The sequence below is a fragment of the Lissotriton vulgaris genome, chromosome 1_1, assembly GCF_964263255.1.
Source record: "Lissotriton vulgaris chromosome 1_1, aLisVul1.2, whole genome shotgun sequence".
In the NCBI taxonomy this organism is placed as follows: domain Eukaryota; kingdom Metazoa; phylum Chordata; class Amphibia; order Caudata; family Salamandridae; genus Lissotriton; species Lissotriton vulgaris.
This window is the reverse complement of record NC_141685.1, coordinates 1,033,134,094-1,033,147,019: the sequence shown is the minus strand read 5'-3', so window position 1 is coordinate 1,033,147,019 and position 12,926 is coordinate 1,033,134,094. Positions and strand designations below refer to the sequence as shown.

The 12,926-nt window shown below is 46.2% G+C and overlaps 1 protein-coding gene across 1 annotated transcript in view; it reads left to right on the top strand.

The window, feature by feature from the left end:
• Positions 1-12,926, top strand: part of LOC147748466 (A.superbus venom factor 1-like) — a 276,161-nt gene that overhangs the window by 143,950 nt on the left and 119,285 nt on the right. The window lies entirely within an intron of this gene.

Below are 12,926 nucleotides of genomic sequence, written 5' to 3'. Positions count from 1 at the left end.
AGCATACAATATTTAAAACCACAGTTCATTTTATACAATTACAACACTTATGAGAACCATACACATAAAATTGGGATACTCTATAATTTCAAACTCTCCCATTCTCCTTTGTTGCCTCCGTTACATATTCTCGTGTTGCTTTCAGAAATTTCCCCAACGCAATTGTAGTATCCAAAGAAGACATTTCTGTGAGGAGGTCAATAGCAACTTTTTTTCCGAATTGCTAAAATATACGTGCAATCACACAATATATGTAAAATATCATTTCTTACACCTAGACCACATTTGCAAATTCCATCCGGATGGATCAGGACCACTCTTATTTTTCTTTCAATCTTCCATGGATTTAGTCCCACCCGAATCTTCAAAATTTCATGTCTTAGCCATCTACTAGGCAGTAAATCCAGGTATGGGAACCGGACCTTCTTTTCCCAATCATTTTTTACCCAATTCACTGATTTTTTTAGCCTCAGATAGTCCATATCTTTTGATCTAGAGTATTCAAGCCCTTGGTCTCTAAGCATCTTTTTAGTGCACACTATATTCAACAGTGGTGGGGAAAGGCTCAATTTCAAGTTCGCAGCTACCGTCTGGAGGGTTTTCTTCACATCTCGCGCCCAGCTAAGCTGCTTACTCGAATTTCCTCTCGAAACCAAATTGAAACCTTCTCATCACCACCAGGCTCCAGTCGGTTCCAAAATCTTATTAGAGACAATTGGGACTTTACTTCCCATGATGTTAAACCCCCCTCCATTCTAATTGCTTGAATCATGGAGCTATTTGGTAAGGACAACAACATTTTCACAATTTTTCCTTCTTCCCGGTCCCACCTTTTTTTACCGCTCAGAAAAAGCACCTCTGCTCCATAGAGCACTTGTGGGGGGATCATAGCTTCAAAAGCCTTCAAAAGCGGTCTGTGTGACATATCGCCATAATCTTTGTTAAATTTTTTCAGCCCACAGACAGACGAGTAGGCCTTTGCCTTCTGTGCCTCCAAGTGGGTATTCCACTTTAATGCGCCATTAAACCAGAGGCCTAAATATTCATATTAATTTACTATGTCTAATTTATCCTGTCCTAAAAACCAATTAAAATTTACCCTGTTTCCAAAACATAGGATCTTTGTTTTTTCCATATTCACTGTTAAGAGCTTTTTATCACAGTACTTATTGAACACATTTAGTTTCCTTTGTAGGCCCATTTCTGTTTGATCCAAGATCAGAAGATCATCGGCGTATAAGAGACATGACACTTTATTATTATTCATACGAGGGCTCGCACTTTTTTCAACTTCCAGAGTCGCTGGGAGGTCTGCCAAGAAGATTGAGAAAAGCAAGGGTGCCAAAACGCACCCTTGTCTCAAGCCATTTTTTACTGGAATTTTTTGAGTTAGGGAACCCTTTATATCTCTAATAACCTGGGCCCAATTACCACTATGTAATTCTTTCAAGATGTTCAATATGCCCTGTGGCATTCCATAGTTTTCCAGTACCTCCCACAGGCTATTTCGGTCTACTGTGTCAAACGCCGCTCGGAAATCGACGAAACAGCAAAATAATTTGCCATTTTGTTCCATCGATTTCCTAGCTAGGGCCCACAATGCAAAACAATGATCTATCGTAGAGTGGCCTTCTTTGAAGCCCCCTTGTTCAACCGGGATGATAGATCTATGTTCAGCCCAGACTTTTAGCTTACTAAGGATTATTTTAGAGAAAATCTTTTCTCCTATATCTAATAGGTTGATTAGCCTATAATTCTTCGGGGCATATACATCCCCTTTCTTGTGTAGCGGTCTTATTATAGCTCCCTTCCAGTTTGGGGGCATAATCCCTTGGTCTAAAATTAAGGTAAACATTTTCGCGTAGAATTCCGCCCACCAAGTCTGATTTGAATTTAATATCAGGACTGGTAGATTATCTGGGCCTGCTGCCCTAGTTAGGTTCAGTGTCTTTATTGTTCTAAGAACATTTGTTGTTAAACATTCTTGTTTTAGATCCTCTACTTGGCCATGCCAGTCCCCAGCTACCTCATTTCCAGTCCCTCTCCTTGGGGCATATAATTGCTGTATATAATGTGTCCACGCCCCCTCTTCCACTACGCAAATCATCGGGGCAACCGAAGGTACCGTTGCTGTCTGGATTAGCTCCCAGAACTGCTGTATATTTTTGGCTTCGATTGCTTCTAATAATTTGCCCCAACACTTTTCTTTATAGGTCCTTTTAGCATTACGATTAGGCTGGTATATTCCTTCTTTATTTTTATTAGGTTTTCTGACCTGGTTTGCACAAATTTTTTCCGTAGGCTACGTTCTTCTCACCTAACTTCTCTTTTCTTTAGTAAACATTCCTGATTAAACCAAGTTTCTCGCTTTGCTTGTGACCTTCCCTTGTTCTTATTGGCGCTTACATCATACCTTAATTCTACGCTTATGCTTTCCACTACTTGAGTTATTTTCTCAACATACCAAGGTAAATTTTGGCCGCACAAGTGACCTAATTGCACCTTTTGTTGCAGCTTAGTCAACCTCGCGATACATTTTTCAGTTAAACGAGTGGTTATCTGCTTTGGATAATCCATCTCTTGGGGGATAACTATATCACATGCTAAATGTTGGGCGATTACAAGCTCTAGTTTTAACATTTTATGATCACTACATTCCGCAGGGACAATCCTAAAATCTTTTATCAACTCAAAATTCCAAGCCAACATAAAAATATAATCTATCGGGCATATTTGCGTCCCATAAATTAAAGTTTTCTTTGCGAGAAAAATCTTGCGTTATCCTCCCATTTAGACAAAATAAACTTTTTGTCGCCAAGAAGTTTCTCAAGTTGGCCGCATCAGTTGTTATTTTAGTTTCCAGGAATTCTGCTTTTTTCACATCACAAGCATCTAGAATTTCAATATACAACTGATCAGTCAGTTTTGGGTTTAATTTGTGATTACAATTTCCCAGTAACAACATTAAATCATTTCCATACTTATCACACAGAATATCCATATCATTTTTAAAATGTAACAGTTCATCCCCATATTCCTTCCTTGAGCTCCACTGCATATACACATTTAGGATCAACATGCTTTCATATTTTTTATCAGCAAATGATGTTTGTATTTTGCAAGCCAAAAGCCACTTAGATGTCACAGGTATCTGAAAAGCCGTTATTAATAAGCATGTTGAAATCAAAGTCAACAAGCCCCCGGCAGGGCGGCCAGAGGTAGATTTTTCTGCTGGGGGGTACATTTGTTTAAACCCTTCCACTACTGGGGGTTCCCCACAGAGCCAGGTCTCTTGAATACAAATGATTTCACACTTTTTTGCGAGTTCCTTCAGAGTTTCCTGTTTTACTTGGGTACCCATCCCATTTATATTCCAAGAGACCATATTTGTGCTCCGTGGTGGCCCCCTTACCTATTCTACATCGCTTAGGGGATCATTTATTTCTGATTCTTCCCTATAGCTTTTTGAGGGGCCTGCCGGGCTTTCAATATTACTCCAATTTTTCCAGGACTCTACTAGGTCCGAATTATTTATCACTATATTGATATTTTCCCGCCCTTGTTCCATTTCTCTTGCAGGTAATTTAACTTGTCTCTTTCCTAGCCCTGCATGGTACTTTAAAAAGGTTCTCTGTTGGGGCACCATCCGGCCTCGTCCTAGCTCTTCTTTGGGCACTAGCCTAATCCCCTCTTTTTGGATCTCCTGTTCTGCGCTTATTATTGCTGTTTCGGCCAGGGCGGAATAGAACTGTACCTTAGTAACCTCCTTGCCATCGCCATTTGCCTGGAAACCCACCTGTTTCAAGTCTTCTGTACCTATGCTTTTTAGGTTTGGGCAAAGTGCGAACATGTTAAGAAGGTACGACCTATTTAAATGAGCGCACTTTTTTGCTTTTTTCCCGCCCCTTTCCAGTTTTACTCGTTCGAAATAGAGTAGCTTATTCCCTTTATTCATCTCCTCTCCAAATTTACCCTCACCCTGGTGTAGTTCTGTATTAATTCTACAACCTTCCTCTAGGCTAGTTTCCCAGTATACCTTATTTTTCGCTGTGGCCTTCCGGGCGGGTGCTATCACTTGCTCTAAAGCCACCTGTCTCTTATGTTTTGTCACCTTTTCCTGGAGGGTTTGCTTTCTACAACTGCTTTCCTCTTTTGCTAACCCCTGTCCCAATTCTCAGATCTTATTCTCATTGAACTAGATTCACTCGCCATCTTGTGCGGCTGGGGCTTGGGATCATGCACTACTGCTTCTATTAACTCACGCCTTTCTTTGTGGTTTTTTATCACTCTTTTACTTAGCTTCGCTTTCACCCTCCTTCTTGCCACTCTGACTCTTTTTGGTATGCTGTGACTCATAAATTCACTTCTTCTTTTTACCAGCATTGGCCATCTTGACACATAAACTTGGTTTTCCCCGGAAAGGGCTATGTCAATCTGACTTGCTGATCGGGGTTTAGTTGTTCCACCTTCCTCTTCCCCTTCCCTCCCTTGACTCATCACCACCGAGTCTGCAACGGGTCTTAACATTGAGGGTATTTGCTCCCTAATCCCGTGTAATTCTCCCTCAATTTTAGACAGGTGCATTTTTTGACTTTTCAAAATGTCATGATTTAACATTGTTACTTCTAGCAGGCCTTGTAACGATTTTTGCACCATTAACATCAATTCCAAGATTGAAGATGCTGGGGATTCCGACGACTCCAAGTTTATCTCAGGATGCTGGTTTTCCCCATTTGTGTCGCCATTTATTACCAAGCCCACAGGGTCATTGCTGCTTGAAAATGCCATTTTTCCTGAACCATCAAAACTTCCATCTAAGTTTGGGGTTTTTTCATCACTGTGCCTCGAACTCAGGCTAACTACCTCCTCCAGCGTCTGTCGTAAGAATCGCGGGGAGGAAGAAAGTCGCGGTGAGGAAGAAAGTCGCGGTGACATTATTGCCCCCTTTTGGCCTGGCAAGGACTGTACTGATCGGTCATCTAGATCTACTGAGTCTGCCAAGCGGTCATCAAAGATTAGAGATGTGCCCCCTTTCCATGGATCCTCCTCCTCTTCAGTAGCATTAGTTTCAGCCGGTGAAAAAACCATTTTGAAATGCTTTCCCACAAATTCTTTGATTGTATGGGTTGCTACATTCCCCTTACTTCCTCCCTCTTGGACTTTTTTGGGAGATTTCTCTTTGTTCTTTTGGGGACGTTTTGTTTTTTCCTTGACCACAGGTGATGTCGGGCTCTCTTGGTCATTTTGTCTATTTTCGCTGTTAGGCTTTGCTTTCCTTGTTGTTCCTAGAGTGCTCTTATTTCTCCGTGGGGCCATTTTAGTCCTTAATCACTTTCCCTTTCGTGCTTCAATTTAAAAACAATTTAATTGAATTAAATGAAAATTCTTTCCACTTACCTCTGTTGTGCCTTGCCCTTGCGCTCGTGACCCGTGACCTTCTCCACTTTTTCCTTAAAACAATTTATGTCCTGTGCTAAGCAGGTTATTCTGCCAAGTAGTCCAAGTTTTTCTACCACCTCCTCACTTACGGGGGATGTAGCTAGATAGGGTTCCTCCTTCTCAATTTTTACGGAGTTACTCTTTAACCTTCACTTATCCTTTTTTCCTTGGCTTTACCGGTGCTTGATTTGCCACTCCTGGTCGCCCGGTTTTGGCCCGGGGCTCCGGGATCTATACTCCGAGGGCGAGGGCGAGGACTGGAGCACAGCCTGGACACATGGGTCCCACAGGCACTGGTTGCCTTGCTCCCCCGCTCCACTTACTCCTCGCACCTCCTTTGGGGGGTAATATTATGTCCGCATTCGACTCGAGCTGCAATTTGCGAGTTCTTACGGTCCTCGCGCACTGAATCACGCGTCACGCGTCGCGTCGGGTCACGGGGTCACGGTTCACAGCGGCAGTACGGCAGTACGGCACAACAGAGCAAAAGTTTTCTCTTGTTCTGGATGTACAATATCCCAGAGTCAGCCATAACCAGGAGTGTATTTTGTAAACAGAAATAAAGAGCAGTGGGATAAATCACTCCTTATGGTTCTTTCCTTCCAGCACATTTTGCCTGTGGAAAGCAAATGAACTTTATACGGAGAAAAAGAAACAAACTCAGGGAAATCAGGCAGGAATTGTAGTGCAAATACCATGTTCTGCTTTTATTCCCCATTCCCATGTTGTAGTGGAAATTACCGTATCCTGCAGTATCAGGAATTCCAGCTGTGGTATTAACCACCTTACTATTAAGGAGGGCCAGAGGGGCAGATTTACAATAACTGGCACATCCCTGAATATCAGCAGGGATGCACCAGTTATTGTGCGCCGCAGCTCCGCCACCCTGGATGCGCCTCATTTACAATGCAAAAACAACAGTAGATGGACAGAATGGAGAAGAATGCCATACATTCACCCCAGTACAGAGATCTGGGCATAAATCCATCAGTTTTTCACTTACCACACCACCCCAGTTCAGACAAGGCCATATGCAAATCAGCCTTGACCCTGTGCCTCATGGGAACAGTCAAGCCCGAACTGCTAAGCCATGTCTTCCCTGGACCGGAATCAAGCATCCTAGGACCGGTTCCTGGCTATCAGCCATCTTCAGCCAGGATAGCTTGACTCCAGTGGCGTGGAAAGCACGGGACTCAAGTCTGAGCATACCCGTCCCACTCGGGGTGACAAATGCAAAAGCAACAGTTGATGGACAGAATGCAGAACAATGTCATACATTCACCCCAGTACAGAGATCTGGGCCTAAATCCATCGTTCTTTGCACACCACATCCCCCCAGTTCAGACATGGCCATATACAAATCAGCCTTGACCCTGTGCCTCATGGGAACAGTCCAGCCCGAACTGCCAAGCCATGTCTTCTCTGGACGGGAATCAAGCATCCTAGGACCGGTTTCTGGCTATCAGCCATCTTCAGCCAGGATACCTTGACTCCAGTGGCGTGAAGAGCACGGGACTCACGTCTGAGCATACCCGTCCCACTCGGGGTGACAAACGCAAAAACAACAGTTGATGGACAGAATGCAGAACTGTCATAAATTCACCCCAGTACAGAGATCTGGGCCTAAATCCATCGTTTTCTTGCTCACCACACCACCCCAGTTCAGACATGGCCATATTCAAATCAGCCTTGACCCTGTGCTTCATGGGAACAGTCCAGCCCGTACTGCCAAGCCATGTCTTCCCTGGACCGGAATCAAGCATCCTAGGACCGGTTTCTGGCTATCAGCCGTCTTAAGCCAGGATGGCTTGACTCCAGTGGCGTGGAGAGCACGGGACTCACAACTGAGCATACCCGTCCCACTCGGGGTGACGAATGCAAAAACAACAGTTGATGGACAGAATGCAGATCAATGTCATACATTCACCCCAGTACAGAGATCTGGGCCTAAATCCATCATTTTTTTGCTCACCACCCCAGTTCAGACATGGCCATATGCAAATCAGCCTTGACCCTGTGCCTCATGGGAACAGTCCTGCCCAAACTACCAAGCCATGTCTTCCCTGGACCGGAATCAAGCATCCTAGAACCGGTTCCTGGCTATCAGCCATCTTCAGCCAGGATAGCTTGACTCCAGTGGCGTGGAAAGCACGGGACTCAAGTCTGAGCATACCCGTCCCACTCGGGGTGACAAATGCAAAAACAACAATTGATGGACAGAATGCAGAACAATGTCATACATTCACCCCAGTACAGAGATCTGGGCCTAAATCCATCGTTGTTTTGCACACCCCACCACCCCAGTTCAGACATGGCCATATACAAATCAGCCTTGACCCTGTGCCTCATGGGAACAGTCCAGCCCGAACTGCCAAGCCATGTCTTCTCTGGACAGGAATCAAGCATCCTAGGACCGGTTTCTGGCTATCAGCCATCTTCAGCCAGGATACCTTGACTCCAGTGGTGTGAAGAGCACGGGACTCACATCTGAGCATACCCATCCCACTCGGGGTGACAAATGCAAAAACAATAGTTGATGGACAGAATGCAGAACAATGTCATACATTCACCCCAGTACAGAGATCTGGGCCCAAATCCATCGTTTTTTTGCTCACCACACCACCCTAGTTCAGACATGGCCATATGCAAATCAGCCTTGACCCTGTGCCTCATGGGAACAGTCCAGGCCGAACTGCGAAGCCATGTCTTCCCTGGACGGAATCAGGCATCCTAGGACCGGTTTCTGGCTATCAGCCGTCTTCAGCCAGGATAGCTTGACTCCAGTGGCGTGGAGAGCACGGGACTCACTTCTGAGCATACCCGTCCCACTCGGGGTGACAGATGCAAATACAACAATTGATGGACAGAATGCAGAACTGTCATACATTCACCCCAGTACAGAGATCTGGGCCTAAATCCATCGTTTTTTTGCTCACCACACCACCCCAGTTCAGACATGGCCATATTCAAATCAGCCTTGACCCTGTGCCTCATGGGAACAGTCCAGCCTGTACTGCCAAGCCATGTCTTCCCTGGACCGGAATCAAGCATCCTAGAACCGGTTTCTGGCTATCAGCCGTCTTAAGCCAGGATGGCTTGACTCCAGTGGCGTGGAGAGCACGGGACTCACGTCTGAGCATACCCATCCCACTCGGGGTGACGAATGCAAAAACAACAGTTGATGGACAGAATGCAGATCAATGTCATACATTCACCCCAGTACAGAGATCTGGGCCTAAATCCATCATTTTTTTGCTCACCACACCACCCCAGTTCAGACATGGCCATATGCATATCAGCCTTGACCCTGTGCCTCATGGGAACAGTCCTGCCCAAACTGCCAAGCCATGTCTTCCCTGGACCGGAATCAAGCATCCTAGGACCAGTTTCTGGCTATCAGCCGTCTTCAGCCAGGATAGCTTGACTCCAGTGGTGTGGAGAGCACGGGACTCAAGTCTGAGCATACCCGTCCCACTCGGGGTGACAAATGCAAAAACAACAGTTTATTTATTTATTTTAAAAGTTTTATATAGCGCGAACAAGATCTTCGCAGATATCAGAGCGCTTTACATAGAGGGGTACATGAGGGAACATAGTCAGACAAGTAAATCAATAGATCACATAGTACAAATAGTACAAATAAATGAATGCAAAGCCAATCATGTGAATAATAGGACAACTCAAACAAATAAGTAAAGGGGTCAAACATGTAGTTCAGATCGGTGCAGGGTGTTAATAGGGTTCGAGAAAGTAGTTCAAGTGTATTTAGCCATGAGGATAGCTTTTACTTCTTTTTTAAAGAGTGTAGTGGAGGAGATAAGCCTGGTTTCGGGAGGGAGTGAGTTCCAAATTCTAGGCGCCATTCCCGAGAAGGAGCGCTTGTATGTTTTTTCCTTCCGGAATCTTCGAGGTTTCAGCAGAAGATTGTTTGTGCCTCTCGTGTTTCTAATTCCCCCAGAGATTGTCAGTTTCTGAGCAAGGTAGCCGGGTGAGTTTAGGTGTACCGCCTTGTGTGTCATGCAGGCGATTTTCAGATGTATTCTGGCTTCAAAAGGCAGCCAATTCAGGGATTTCAAGTCAGGGGTAATGTGGGAGTGCTTTTTTGACCCAGTGATGAGTCTCGCTGCAGCATTTAGAGAAGCTTTTAGTGGTGCGGTTGTAGTTAGGGGGAGTCCGCAGAGGGCGGTGCTGCCGTATTCAATTTGTGGGATGACTAGTGCTTGTACTGCAGTTTGGAAGTCTTTGGCTGGGAGGTAGGGTTTAAGTTTCCTCAGAGTATTGATCTGGAAGTTCGCTCCCTTTGTTGCCTTGCTGATATGTTGCTGCATGCTGAGATTGGTGTCGAGTGTTATGCCTAAAGATTTTGCTGAGTCCACGATGGTGGGTTGGACATTGAGTGCCGTTAGGAGTTTAAGCCAATGTTGAGTGGTGGATATCTTCGCTGGGGGTGAGATCAGAAGGAACTCTGTTTTCAGGGCATTGAGTTTGAGGTGATTGTCGGCAAGCCAGGATTGGGTGCATCTGATTGTTGAGTTCAGGAGCAGGATGTCATTGGGTGATTGTAGTTTGAGGTAAAGTTGGGTGTCATCGGCGTACATGTGGAAGTGTACATTGGATGCTTGTAGCAAGGTGGTGAGAGGTTCCATGACTAGATTGAACAAAGTTGGGGATAGAGAGGATCCTTGGGGGACGCCTAGCGTTACAGGTATTGGCGAGGACATCCGGTTGTTGCTCTTGAATTTCTGCGACCTGTTGTGAAGAAAGGAAGTGAACCACTTGAGGACAGTTCCAGATAGGCCCATTCTTGTGTTTAGTAGTTCTAGTAGATTCTCATGTTTAACGGTGTCGAATGCTGAGGAGAGATCAAGAAGGATGAGGAGGCAGGTGTCGTTTTGGTCTAGCATTTGAAGTGCGTCATCAATTATGTGAGTCATAGCAGTTTCTGTGCTGTGTCCTGCTCGGAAGCCTGACTGGTGAGTGTTGAGGAGATCGAATTGCTCAATGTGTTTAGTCAATTGTAGTTGTGCGCACTTTTCCAGCAGTTTGGCGAGAGTGGGAATATTGGTGATGGGACGGTAATTGTTGAGATCAGAGGGGTCGGCTGTTGGTTTCTTTAGTAGAGGTGTGACCTGACCAACTTTGAGGGAGTCAGGTATGCTTCCTTGTTGGAGAGAGCTGTTGATGATTTTAGTCCATAGAGGGAGAAGCCAAGGGGTAAAGTCTTTTACTGCGAAGGCAGGGAGGGGGTCCGTGAGGTGATTGGACGGTTTCAGGGTGCTGAGTAATTTGCCAATTTCTTCTTCTGAGTATGTGCCAAAGGTTGACCATTGTTTTTTGGTTCAGTGGGTGCTAGGCATTGGGGTTTGGAGTAGAGGCTTGCGTCAGTGAGGAGATCGCTTTTTATTTTGTCAGTTTTTTGGGTAAAGAAAGCAGCGAAGTCTTCACAGGAGGGTGCCTCATGCCCAGTGTTGAGTGGTTGTGGTTGCTCCTTGGATTGTGACTTGATTAGCTCAAACAGTTTTCTCTGGCGGTTTTTTGCTTGGTCGAGTTGGAGGCTGAAGAAGTCCGATTTTGAGCATTTTATTTTCCTGAAGTAGGCGTTTCTCTTTTTCTTCAGATCTTTTAGGTGCATTGCGGAGGGAGCTGATCTCCAGGTCCGTTCTGCCATTCGCATGTCTCTTCTATCCTCGTTGAGACTCCCGTCGAACCATGGTTTGGAGATTTTAGTAGAGACTCTTTTTAGCTGCATTGGTGCAGCCTCATTAATTATAGAGGTCATAGCGTTGAGATAGTTGTCAGTCAGAGTTTGGACGTCCGTGGCACCTGTAGGTGGGAGTAGGAGATTGCAACTGTTAGGGGGCAATAAGCCTGGGTTGAGCTATTTCGAGTCTCTTTTCCAGACTTTGGGCTTGGAGAGTTGAGCCGGGTTGACTTTGACTTTTTCATTGATAAAGAATGTGATAAAACGATGATCTGACCAGTCACAGGGTGGATGGATTCGAGTTGGATAGAGTCCTCTTTGGAGATGATCAGGTCGAGGGTAGAACCTTTCTCGTGTGTCGGGCTGTTGCAAATTTGGGTGAGGTTAAGGGCATCGAGGACATTTTTAAGACTATTTACCACCGCGTCGTTGCGGTCATTCCAGTGGAGGTTGAAGTCACCAAGGTATATTTGGGTGAGCTGCCGTCCGGAATTGGTTGAGATCATATCCATGATTTGTTGGGAAAAGGTGAGGTTGTCCCTGGGTGGGTGGTACATGCTGTGAAGAGAGCATATCGGTTTGCCCTCACTAATGATGTCAAGGCCGATGTATTCCCAGGATGTTGGGGATGGTAGGGATGTGGAATTGACTTTCTGAACAGAGAGGTTGTCCCTGTAGATGCATGCGATTCCACCACCTATTTGGCCTGTTCTGTTGAGCCTGATAATGTGGTAGTTGGGAGGAACCAGAATGTCCATTATGGGTGTCGAAGATTCAGTTAGCCACGTTTCAGTCAGGATGATTAGGTCAAGGTCCCGCGATTGGAGGAGGTCAGCAATGGCTACGGAATGTTTCGTGGCCGATCTGCAGTTGAGAAGAATGCATTTGAGACGGGGTGTGTAGAGGGTGTTAGCTGGTTCTAGCGAGAGAGGGACTTTTCTAAGGTTATTGGGGATGGAGAATCTGCTGTTTAGTGTGGGTTGTCTAAGGGGATTTGGGTGTATCGTGGGAATGTTGCGGTGTGGGGTGCTTGTGTGAATTTGGGGGGCTGGGTCATAGGAGCGGAGAAGGGTGAGTGTGTCGAGGTCAGAAGAGGAGTTGTGGGTGCGGCGAGGGCGGTTGTTGCGATTAAGAGCTGGGATTGAGGTCAGATTGGGGGATAGCTGAGTGCGAGAGTTAGTCGGAGGGGTGGGGGACAAGTTTGGCGGGGGGTGTAGGTGTGTGAGGGTTTGCAGTGGCGATGCGGGGGATGAGGGCAGTTGCGCCTATGAGCAGGGATTGACGCCAGGTGTGGGGCGTGATGAGGGTGGGAGTCCGCCGGCGGAGTAGGGGACAATTTGGGAGGAGGGGTGGAGGTGGGTGGGGGGTGTATGGGGTGTGTGGAGAGTAGTTCTTTGATGGCGTGAATGTCTTCTTTGATCTGAGTGAGGGTGGCCGTGATGTATTCCATCGTAGGGTAGGTGGTGGGGGTGGGAGTGGCAGTCGGGGGTGAATGGTTGACCAGGGAGGGCTGGTGTTCGAGCTGGTCTGCGTTGTGTTGGTGTGCGGGGTGGGGTTAGGGAGGCGAGAGGTTTTGGGCGGGAGGGGTGTGGATGAGGTAGGGAGGAAGTTGGCATTATGGTTGATGGCATTGGTGGTGGGCAGGTGGGTCAAGGTGTAGGCTGGGAGAGAGGGAAGGAGTAGTCTGCGGCGAGAGTCCGAACTCGGGACATTGCAGTCTCCAGCCTCCGTTCATCCGGTCAGTGGCAATCGGTTGCTTTTGTGACTTTTCCGTCACTGTATCTGC